This window comes from Leopardus geoffroyi, chromosome A1, assembly GCF_018350155.1.
Source record: "Leopardus geoffroyi isolate Oge1 chromosome A1, O.geoffroyi_Oge1_pat1.0, whole genome shotgun sequence".
Lineage (NCBI taxonomy): Eukaryota > Metazoa > Chordata > Mammalia > Carnivora > Felidae > Leopardus > Leopardus geoffroyi.
Window position 1 is genome coordinate 16,833,868 of NC_059326.1, and position 8,789 is coordinate 16,842,656.

The 8,789-nt window shown below is 37.2% G+C and overlaps 1 long non-coding RNA gene across 1 annotated transcript; it reads left to right on the top strand.

Annotated features, from left to right (window-relative positions):
* The first annotated feature begins 780 nt into the window (after window positions 1-780).
* Window positions 781-6,185, top strand: LOC123596267. The gene is made up of 4 exons (XR_006711632.1): window positions 781-959; window positions 3,851-3,996; window positions 4,335-4,421; window positions 5,973-6,185. It is a non-coding gene; the product is annotated as an uncharacterized LOC123596267 (long non-coding RNA).
* Window positions 6,186-8,789: the final 2,604 nt, after the last annotated feature.

Consider the following 8,789-nt stretch of genomic DNA (forward strand, 5'->3'; position numbering starts at 1 on the left):
AACATTTTGCCATCTTGCCTTTGATTCTATGCCTAAGTATGTATTTTTAACGATGCTGAATAAATACTACATTTTGAATAGTGTGTGCTAATTTTAAAGGCTTTTTCTCATTGCATCATACGATATAAAAATATTGAACTAAAAGATAAACATGAGATGACATTAACCAGAGTTCTACCACTGTTAATATTTTTATGTCATTCGGGACACCTGGGTGGCTCAGTCCCTTGAGCGTCTGACTTTGGCTCAGGTCATGATCTTGCAGTTCCAGAGTTCGGGCCCCACCTCCGGCTCTGTGCTGACAGTTCTGGCGGAGCCTGGAGCCTGCTTCTGATTCTGTCTTCATCTCTCTGCCCCTCCCTCGCTTGCACTCTCTCTTTCTCTCAAAAATAAACATTAAAAAAATATTTTTATATCATCCAATAAAAAGCATTTTTATATGGTACAAAATTTTCTATTTGAACATAAGTGTCTATTTTAACGACTTCATTACATAAGAATAAATGCTCATTAGGCAAAAACTGGTAATGAAAATAGGCAGAAAAAAAATATTAGAAATCATCACGAATCCCACCACGCAGGGACATTCTTGCTAATATTTCCGGTTAGAGTTTCTTCATTTCTTCCTAGATGCAAATACGTGTATGTCTGCGTGTAGGATTACAAATACACAGATACAGGCATAGGCTACAGACTGGACTTCTTCGCTTCCCCGAAGTCACACGCTGCTACCTCAGAATAGTAGGAGGTGGCAGCGTCGGGAGGTGATTGGGTCACAAAAGCAGAGCCTCCTTGAATGGGATCAGCGCCTTTATGAAAGCGACCTCAGAGGGTCCCTCAGCCCTTGTACCTCGCGAGGGCACAGCGACAAGACCCTCAGAAGGAAGCCGGCCCTCACCAGACACCGGATCTGCAGCATCTCGGTCGCCTTGACGGTGGACTTCCCAGCCTCCAGAGCCGTGAGAAACTAACTTACGTTGTTCGTAAGTCACCCAGACTGTGGTGCTTTTGTTATGGCAGCCCAAATGGGCTAATACAACATAGGTTTACATAGAGTTATGAAGATAAACATACAGTATTTTATAATCAAGTTTCCATATCAATAATTAAATACAGTCTGAAGGCTTAAAGCCTGCAAAATATTCCAATACAGGAAAGACCATGCATAAAATAGAAAGGACCTAAGTTCTGATGTCAGAATGCCTGAATTGTCTCGTTACCCTCTACTGACAGTGTGTCCTGTGTAGTTTTTTGTAAAACCTTATCTGCAAAATGGCAGACAAGATAAAATTATAACACAATGTGTGGTTACATCGCAAGGATGAAATGTAATAATGCATGTATAAAACCTTGAAAGGTGCCATATAGTAAACACTACATAGTGCTTGCTTCTTTTCATCATTATGATGGTTAAAGAAGCTAAGCTCTATTTGTTAACCATTTGTTCCCGATTTTCCATTACTGTCAATCATCCTGTGACGATTACCTTCATGCTATGTATTTGCACAATTTTATCCTTACCATAAGACTGGGAAAAAAAAAACCTCCTTAGTTAAAGGGAAGCTACTTTTCAGGATCTTCTGATAACTTTCCAAGTAGTACTCTGAAAATATTCTAATTTTCCCTCCCACCAAATGGGTACCAGAATGGCTATTGTACCTCTCGCCAACACTAGGGGTTATCATTCTTAATATGCGTTAATTTGGAAAAAAATTTAAAGATAAATTAAATAGCAAATGTTACTATTTTTACAAATATTTTTACAAATGGATATTTTATAAATATCTATTTATTAAGTTTCTTTTTTTGGAAACTGCCTTCACAGTTTTGTCTGAAGATTATTTTCCTGTCATGATGATCACTTTTTCTTATTTATCTCATAAGTGCATTCACAAAACACTGGCCAAAATAATTTCCTAATGTTTTTGTCTTTACTGTTCACATTGGCTTATTCTTCTTCATCAAGTTTAGAATCTTCCTTTCTAGTAAGAGAAAGAATGTCTTCTCTAGGTTCTGAAATTTCTTTCCACTTTGTACAATTTTTTCAAAAATGTAAATGAATAAAATTTGTATTCTCATAAACTTCTTGCACATGTTTTAAGATTGTATTTTCTTTTTTTTTTAACTTGGAATTGGTTCTTATTTTGTACTGAATGTTTAATTCAGTAATTTGATCATCACTGGTGTCATTTCTACTTTTGCTTCCTGCAATATTAATTTCAATTCTGCTACTGAATTCATAGTATCCTTACTATCCTAACTTTCTAATTGCCTTCTTATATCAACTAATTCTCTTCTTATATATTTCAATTCTTATTTCAAAAAGAGTACAATTTTTCTAAATTTTTATTTTGCAGAGAATTACTTTTGGAAGAAATGTCTTCTTCTGAGTCTTGAATTTACTGTTTTCTCTTTCAAAAAACATGCATGCAATTCTTATGTCTTTGAAGATCAAAGGAGGGATTGAATATAACAAGTGTGTGATGATAGTAAGATTTAACATTTATTAAGTACATATTAAATGCAGTGTTGTTACGTGTATTATCTTATTTTCCTGCAGCTCCTCAAGGTAGGTATTACTATCATCATTTTACAGATAATGAGATTGTATCTTATATTAAGTAACTTGTTTATTGTTACGCACACATCTATTAAGAAGGAAAATTGGGGGTGCTTGGGTGGCTCAGTCAATTAAATGTCTGACTCTTGATTTTGGCTCAGGTCATGATCTCACAGTTGGTTTGTGGGATCGAGTTCTGTGTCGGGCTCCATGCTGACAGTGTGGAGCCTGCTTGAGATTCTCTCCCTCTCTCCCTCCCTCCCTCTCTTTCTGGCCCTCCCCTGCTTGCTCTCTCTCTCTCTCTCTCAAAATAAATAAACTTCACAAAAACAAGAAGAAAAATTGTAATTTATTCAGATGTCAAATATCTCTTGTTCCCAACACAATGCGCTATTTAATTAATGGCTTTTTTTGGTCCCATTTAGTCTGAAGGAGTTAACATTGAAATACAGGTTATTAGCAAAGACTTACAGAAATTTATCATCTATGGGAAGAAATGATCCTAACTGAACAACTGTGATAAAGAATCGAAGTGTGCTCTTTCAATACTAAGCTTTATGTAATTAAAATGGCGAGGCTACTCCACCTGGTTATTAGAACTTGAGTTCAGACATGTTGTGTTTAGGGACACAGAGAAAGCCATTCTTGCTACAGCATAGTGTTTATTTTGGGGAAAGTGTCTAGGTAGGATCACATTGTTTCTAAACCAGTAAACGAGACTACTAGAACCACACGTCTGACTCTAGAATAACTTTGGATATCTTGAATGCTTGAATAGCAGACTTCATTCTGTTGAAAATCTGGACACCAATAACTTTTTTTCAACAAATAAATAGTATTAAAAATAGTATTGAGAAAAGGGTATTGCAAATCCCGTCATAGAATCATCTGTTTAAACATGTGCGTGAAGATACCAAAATGAATAATGCTACACCGCCTCTTGCTTGTGGCTCAGCAAATCACAATCTGGTGGAAAACACCCTACAGACACAAATCATTTCAATAGTCATAAATATTGAGCACATGCACAGATAAGCTTACAAACAGTGGTATGTATCCAAATAGTTACAATGCATTGAGGAACATCCTATTACAGAGTCATAAACACTGAGTTATAAGTATAGAACACAAATAAAGTAGCTAATCCTATCTATGTGAAGAACGGTGAAAACCTCATCTGAGTGTTGATTTGTGATAATTAATAGGATTCTATCAGCTAGTGAGAAAGGGGAAAAGTAAATGTCCTCTTTTTAAATTTTTTTTTCAGTATTTTCTACCTTCATTTCTAAGAATTCTTCGTGTTTGATATGGTGAAGTTTTCAACAGCTTGAAGTCACATTTCGAGAGCAGGAATTATCCCTGGAGAGCAGAGAGCACATTGGGTCATAATGGCCATAGAGGGATATTGGACTCCTTACAGCATTTCAGATCACAAGGTGGGGTTTTTTTTTTTCAGTGTTTTTTTAATACCCCAAACTTTTCTTATAAATGTTTGCACTTAGATGAGGTTGGAGCTTAACTCAGATCTGCATTAGCTATGTGGTAGACTTAGGATCAGGGGATCAGACTCCTCTTAGTATTTTTAAAGCATGCTTCCAAAAGGGGAAAAGATCATTTATATTTAAAATAAAGCAATGTTCTTAGAAGCTGCCCTCCGCTCCTTCACCTTCTCGTTTGAAAGCATATGGAACAAGAGACTACCCAGATTCAGAGTAAATACTTCAAGGTGATTTAGGATCCTTTAAATACAACCTAATCCCTTTTCACTCAACAGAAATGCAGAGCTGCTCTGAAGACCCCGGTAGGGCCCAGAGGTGCCCCAGTCAGCAATACCATGAGAGTTCTCATGGCAACTTGTAAAGTGAGGGGACTTTTTATACCTGCTGCCTTTCCCTTAAAAAGCTCTTTCTTTGCTTATCCCTGGACCCTCTTATTCTGTGGCATCTATCCTGACGTCCTTCACTAAAAAAAGTATTTCCTCTCTGACAGGGGTCAATGCATCTCAATTTAACTGATGATAGTTAAAACTATGCTTTTCTGAAAAAGGCACCTATGCTGTGGTAAACATTGGTTCACCGATGTGTAGCCTGTGTTAAAGATTAGCCAAGCTCAGTTTTATTCATTTATTTCATTATTCGTTTCTGGTTGCTTTGCCCTCGTGTCCATTTCTTTGTGCTTTGAAACATAGATAGCTTAACAATTGGCAAAAATAATGCAGTCTTTGATGATTTTTCACTGAAATTCAGTTGATTTATGAAGACATAATGGGAGGGTGCAAGCATTGTGAATAGTCCCATAGGTGTACAGATGGGAAAAGAACAATACCGTAAAACAGTGGAAAAGTAAGGATACTTATTTCCTGTTCTAAGAAAGGCAACTACATTAGACTGGAAACTTTTATAGTAAGTAAATTCTGCAGGGCTCTGAGATACAGTTTAGCAGATTTTTTTGTTCCCCCAAATTTGCTATTAAAATTGTATAAAGTGCTCCATCAATCTCTCTTTAACTCTTGAGGGCAGATTGTTAATTTCTCACAGTTACGTACAAATATTTATGACTTAACAATGAATAGTTCAGTGACCTTTGTTTTGCTTAAAATACTAGGTCTAATTTCATCCTTTCTAGTATATTCACTGGACTAAATTTACTTTCTCTTTTCACTCAGATGATGAAATTGATTTATAAAATTTTGATTTAAAAAATAACTTAGAAATCATCTATTCTAATTCTTTCATTTTATAGATGAAAAAGTTGAGGCCCAGACAGGTTTCTTTTCCCTCTTTAAAATTTTACCTTTTAAAAAAGGTAGAAAACAAAACCATATTTTAAAAAATCATGTGATATATATATATATATATATATATATATATATATATATCATTAATGAAATGTTTTTCTATCTTGTAGGCTTATTATTATTAAGCCAAGCCATGAGATTTACAGTAAGGAGAAAATGGATCATTCTGGAAATAGGAAGTCTATAGAGTAGGGAAGAAGGAGGCTATGAAGCAAGTGTGTCTCATAATTAGAGCAGAGAATTAGAAAGCCCTTATGGTATAGTTGGAGGAGAAAGAGGAGAAAACAAGAAAGGGGAGAAATGGAGAATAGTGAGTGTTCTTAAATCCCCTTCCCTCAATCCTTACTTCAGGGCATAGGAAAGTTAAAGTTAATAGGATACACACTCAGAAATGTGGGGAGGTAAGCCTCCTAAAGCTGCTGGCTTGCTATTCACTGAGCAGAGCACCCCGGGAAAATTACAAACACTGCTGAGTGTTGTACACAACCGTATATGTGTATCAACAGTATAATGTGTATCATACTCACACACTAAGCCCTGGGTGGAAGGCTAGATATGGGCGAAAGAAAGGTATACATGATTATTCTAACATATCCCCTTCTCCATTCTCCACAGCTTACCTATGTTGTACAAGGAGGAGAGATGCTTTGGTGTCCAGTTGGGAAGGAAAAAGAACCCTGGCCAGAGTCATAAGGAGAAAAGAACTGCTCTTTCCAGCAAAGACAAGTTCATGCACATCTCTTTTTTTTTTTTTTTTTTTTTTTTTTTTTCTGCTCTGTCTCCATTTGGGTGGGCTTTCTCCAAAGAATCATAAAAAAATAAGCTATGTTTTAGCATCTCATTCTTCTTGAGGGAAGACCAGAAAACTCTCTCTCTACCTCTGGACTAATCTGCCTCAATGTAGCTGAGGAAATCTGGACTTCCTCAGCAGCTGGCATTGTTCAAAATAGACCATCCTTGCTTTGGGTCATACGACTCAAGTCTCAGGTATGTGCTTCACTTCTCGATTCCGGATTGCCTGTCACCTACAACAAAGAAATCTATTTTATCTAGCCAAATTCATGAGAGTTCTATATAAGGTTTTGTCAGTAAAGGTGAGTGTTTATGTAAAGCATTATTTTGCTCACTCTTATCCTGTGGAAATATTTATCTGAGTAACCTCACATGTAGAAGTGTATTATTGGGGAGAGAATTGGGATCCTTTCATCATTCCTATTGACACAATTAACTTCTTTGGTGCTGCTTAGAATTTTTCAGGGTGAGTTCTGCTCACCAGAAACTAGGTTACAACACAAAATTTGTATCAATTTAAAGAGAGAGCCAAAGTTCCGGGCATGTTCTATTTAAAGATATCCTGGGGCACCTGGGTGGCTTAGTCGGTTAAGCATCTGACTATTGATTTTGGCTCAGATCACGATTTCACGGTTTGTGAGCTCAAGCCCCATGTTGGACTCTGTGCTGAGATTCTCTCTCCCTCTCTCTTTCTCTCTACCCCTACCTCACACTCTCTGTCTCAAAAATGAATAAACTTAAAAAAAATAAAGATATCCTGCTGTAAAATTACCCATGTCTGAAACAGTGTCCTGAAGAAAGAGGGAATGTATATGATTATATGTACAAATATCTTACTTAATTTTGTTAAAAGAATTGGTCCCTTTTTTTTTTTTCTTTTCAAAATGTTTCTAGGACTACACACGCTCACCTGCGATCATTCCTTCACAGTCTCAGTATCTGGTGTCTTCTCTTCCTGACATTTCAATGTTGGAATGTCACAGCACTCAGCCTTCATTACTTTCTTCTTCCTTCTCGACACTCACTCCCTAAGTGGTCCCATCTAGAGCCATATCTTTAAATACCCACCTTATGTTAACTCTCAAATGTATATCTCCTGCCTTCCCTCTCTTCTGAATGTCATACCCGGATATCCAACTGCCTATTCATCATCTCCATTTGAATCTAAAAGGCATCTCAAAATTCACATGTTAAAAATAGAACTTTCAATCTCCACTCCCAGCAAATCTGCTTCTCATTCAGTCATCGCTAGCTCAGTAAATGGCAGTACTATTCACCTCATGGCTCAGGGGGAAAATAAATAAATAAACCGGTGGTATCATCCCTTTCTCATTCTCACACCTGCTGCCCAAAACACCAGCAACTCTGTCGACTGTAAGTTCAAAATACTGTATATCTGGAATCTAGTCATTCTCACCACTATAACGGTAGCCCAAGCCAACATCATCTCTCCCCTGATCTGTTGCAAAGGCCTCCTTATGGATGTTCTTGCTTTCACTCTTGCCTCCTGTGAGCTATTCTCCATGCAGTAGGCAGAAATATGCTCACGAATCAGAATGTATCAACTACATCCCTATTCTAAACCCTTCTATTGGTTTCCTGTAAAATGAGGAAGAATACCAGTGTTTATGTCATGGTGTTGCTAAGAAGATTCAATAACATCTCCATAAAGCACTTTGTATAGTTTCTGGCACATAGAAAATACTCAAGGGGAGTAGGTAATTATTATTAGTTAGTTTCTTTAGCACAAGATTTCCCTGTCTGCAGTCCATCATTCACAGGAAGACAAAACTGCCTACAAACTTCAGGGTGCTCGTAGGATCAATTCATCCCTTATGGCCTCAAACACATAGTCCTTCGATCTGGCTCTGACCTATATTTTCAGCTTCATTCCCTATTACTCATTTATTGATCAACTATTTATGTACCAGGAAGAGCACTTGGACCTGAAGATACAAAGGTCAATGCTCCCAAGTCCTAAACATTCTGTTTCTGCCATGCTGAATGGTGGGAGATGGGCCTTGGGGAAACAGTTGCAAGAGGAAATCGATTATTTCCTGGCCCGAGTTTTTAAAAATCTAGTGTCTGAGAGAAAACTGACTATTGCAGCAAAACTGACTGTTGAGAGAACTGACTGTTACCTAGAGAGAAATTTCCGCTTAGGAGACCAACAAATAAAATGAGTCAACTTGTATCAGAAGCCAAGTGTTCCCCATTCAGGGCATTTATTTCCTTTCCCATTGCTTTACCTGTCATACTCTTGGAACTTCTTCAAGGCTATCCTTAAAGTCACTGTTCAGTGAAGCCTTCTGTGACACCCCCCCTGTATATAGACACATGGTTGCTCTATTCTGGTGCAACCACATAAACGAGTTCATGGGAGCTCCTCGTTTGGAGATATGAATAATTCTGCACGGCTGTATCTTTTACTGGCATATGGCCTGCTAAAGGAAGGTGCAATCTTTTCTGAAAAAAAGCTATCAAATCTTTATGGTAACATAACTGGCATAAACATTATGTAAGTTTAAGGGGTACAGTATGTTTACTCAATTTATATTTATATATTACAAAATGATTAACACCATAGTGTCAGTAGCACCTTCATCCTGCCACATGATTATCATTTCTATTTGTGGTTAG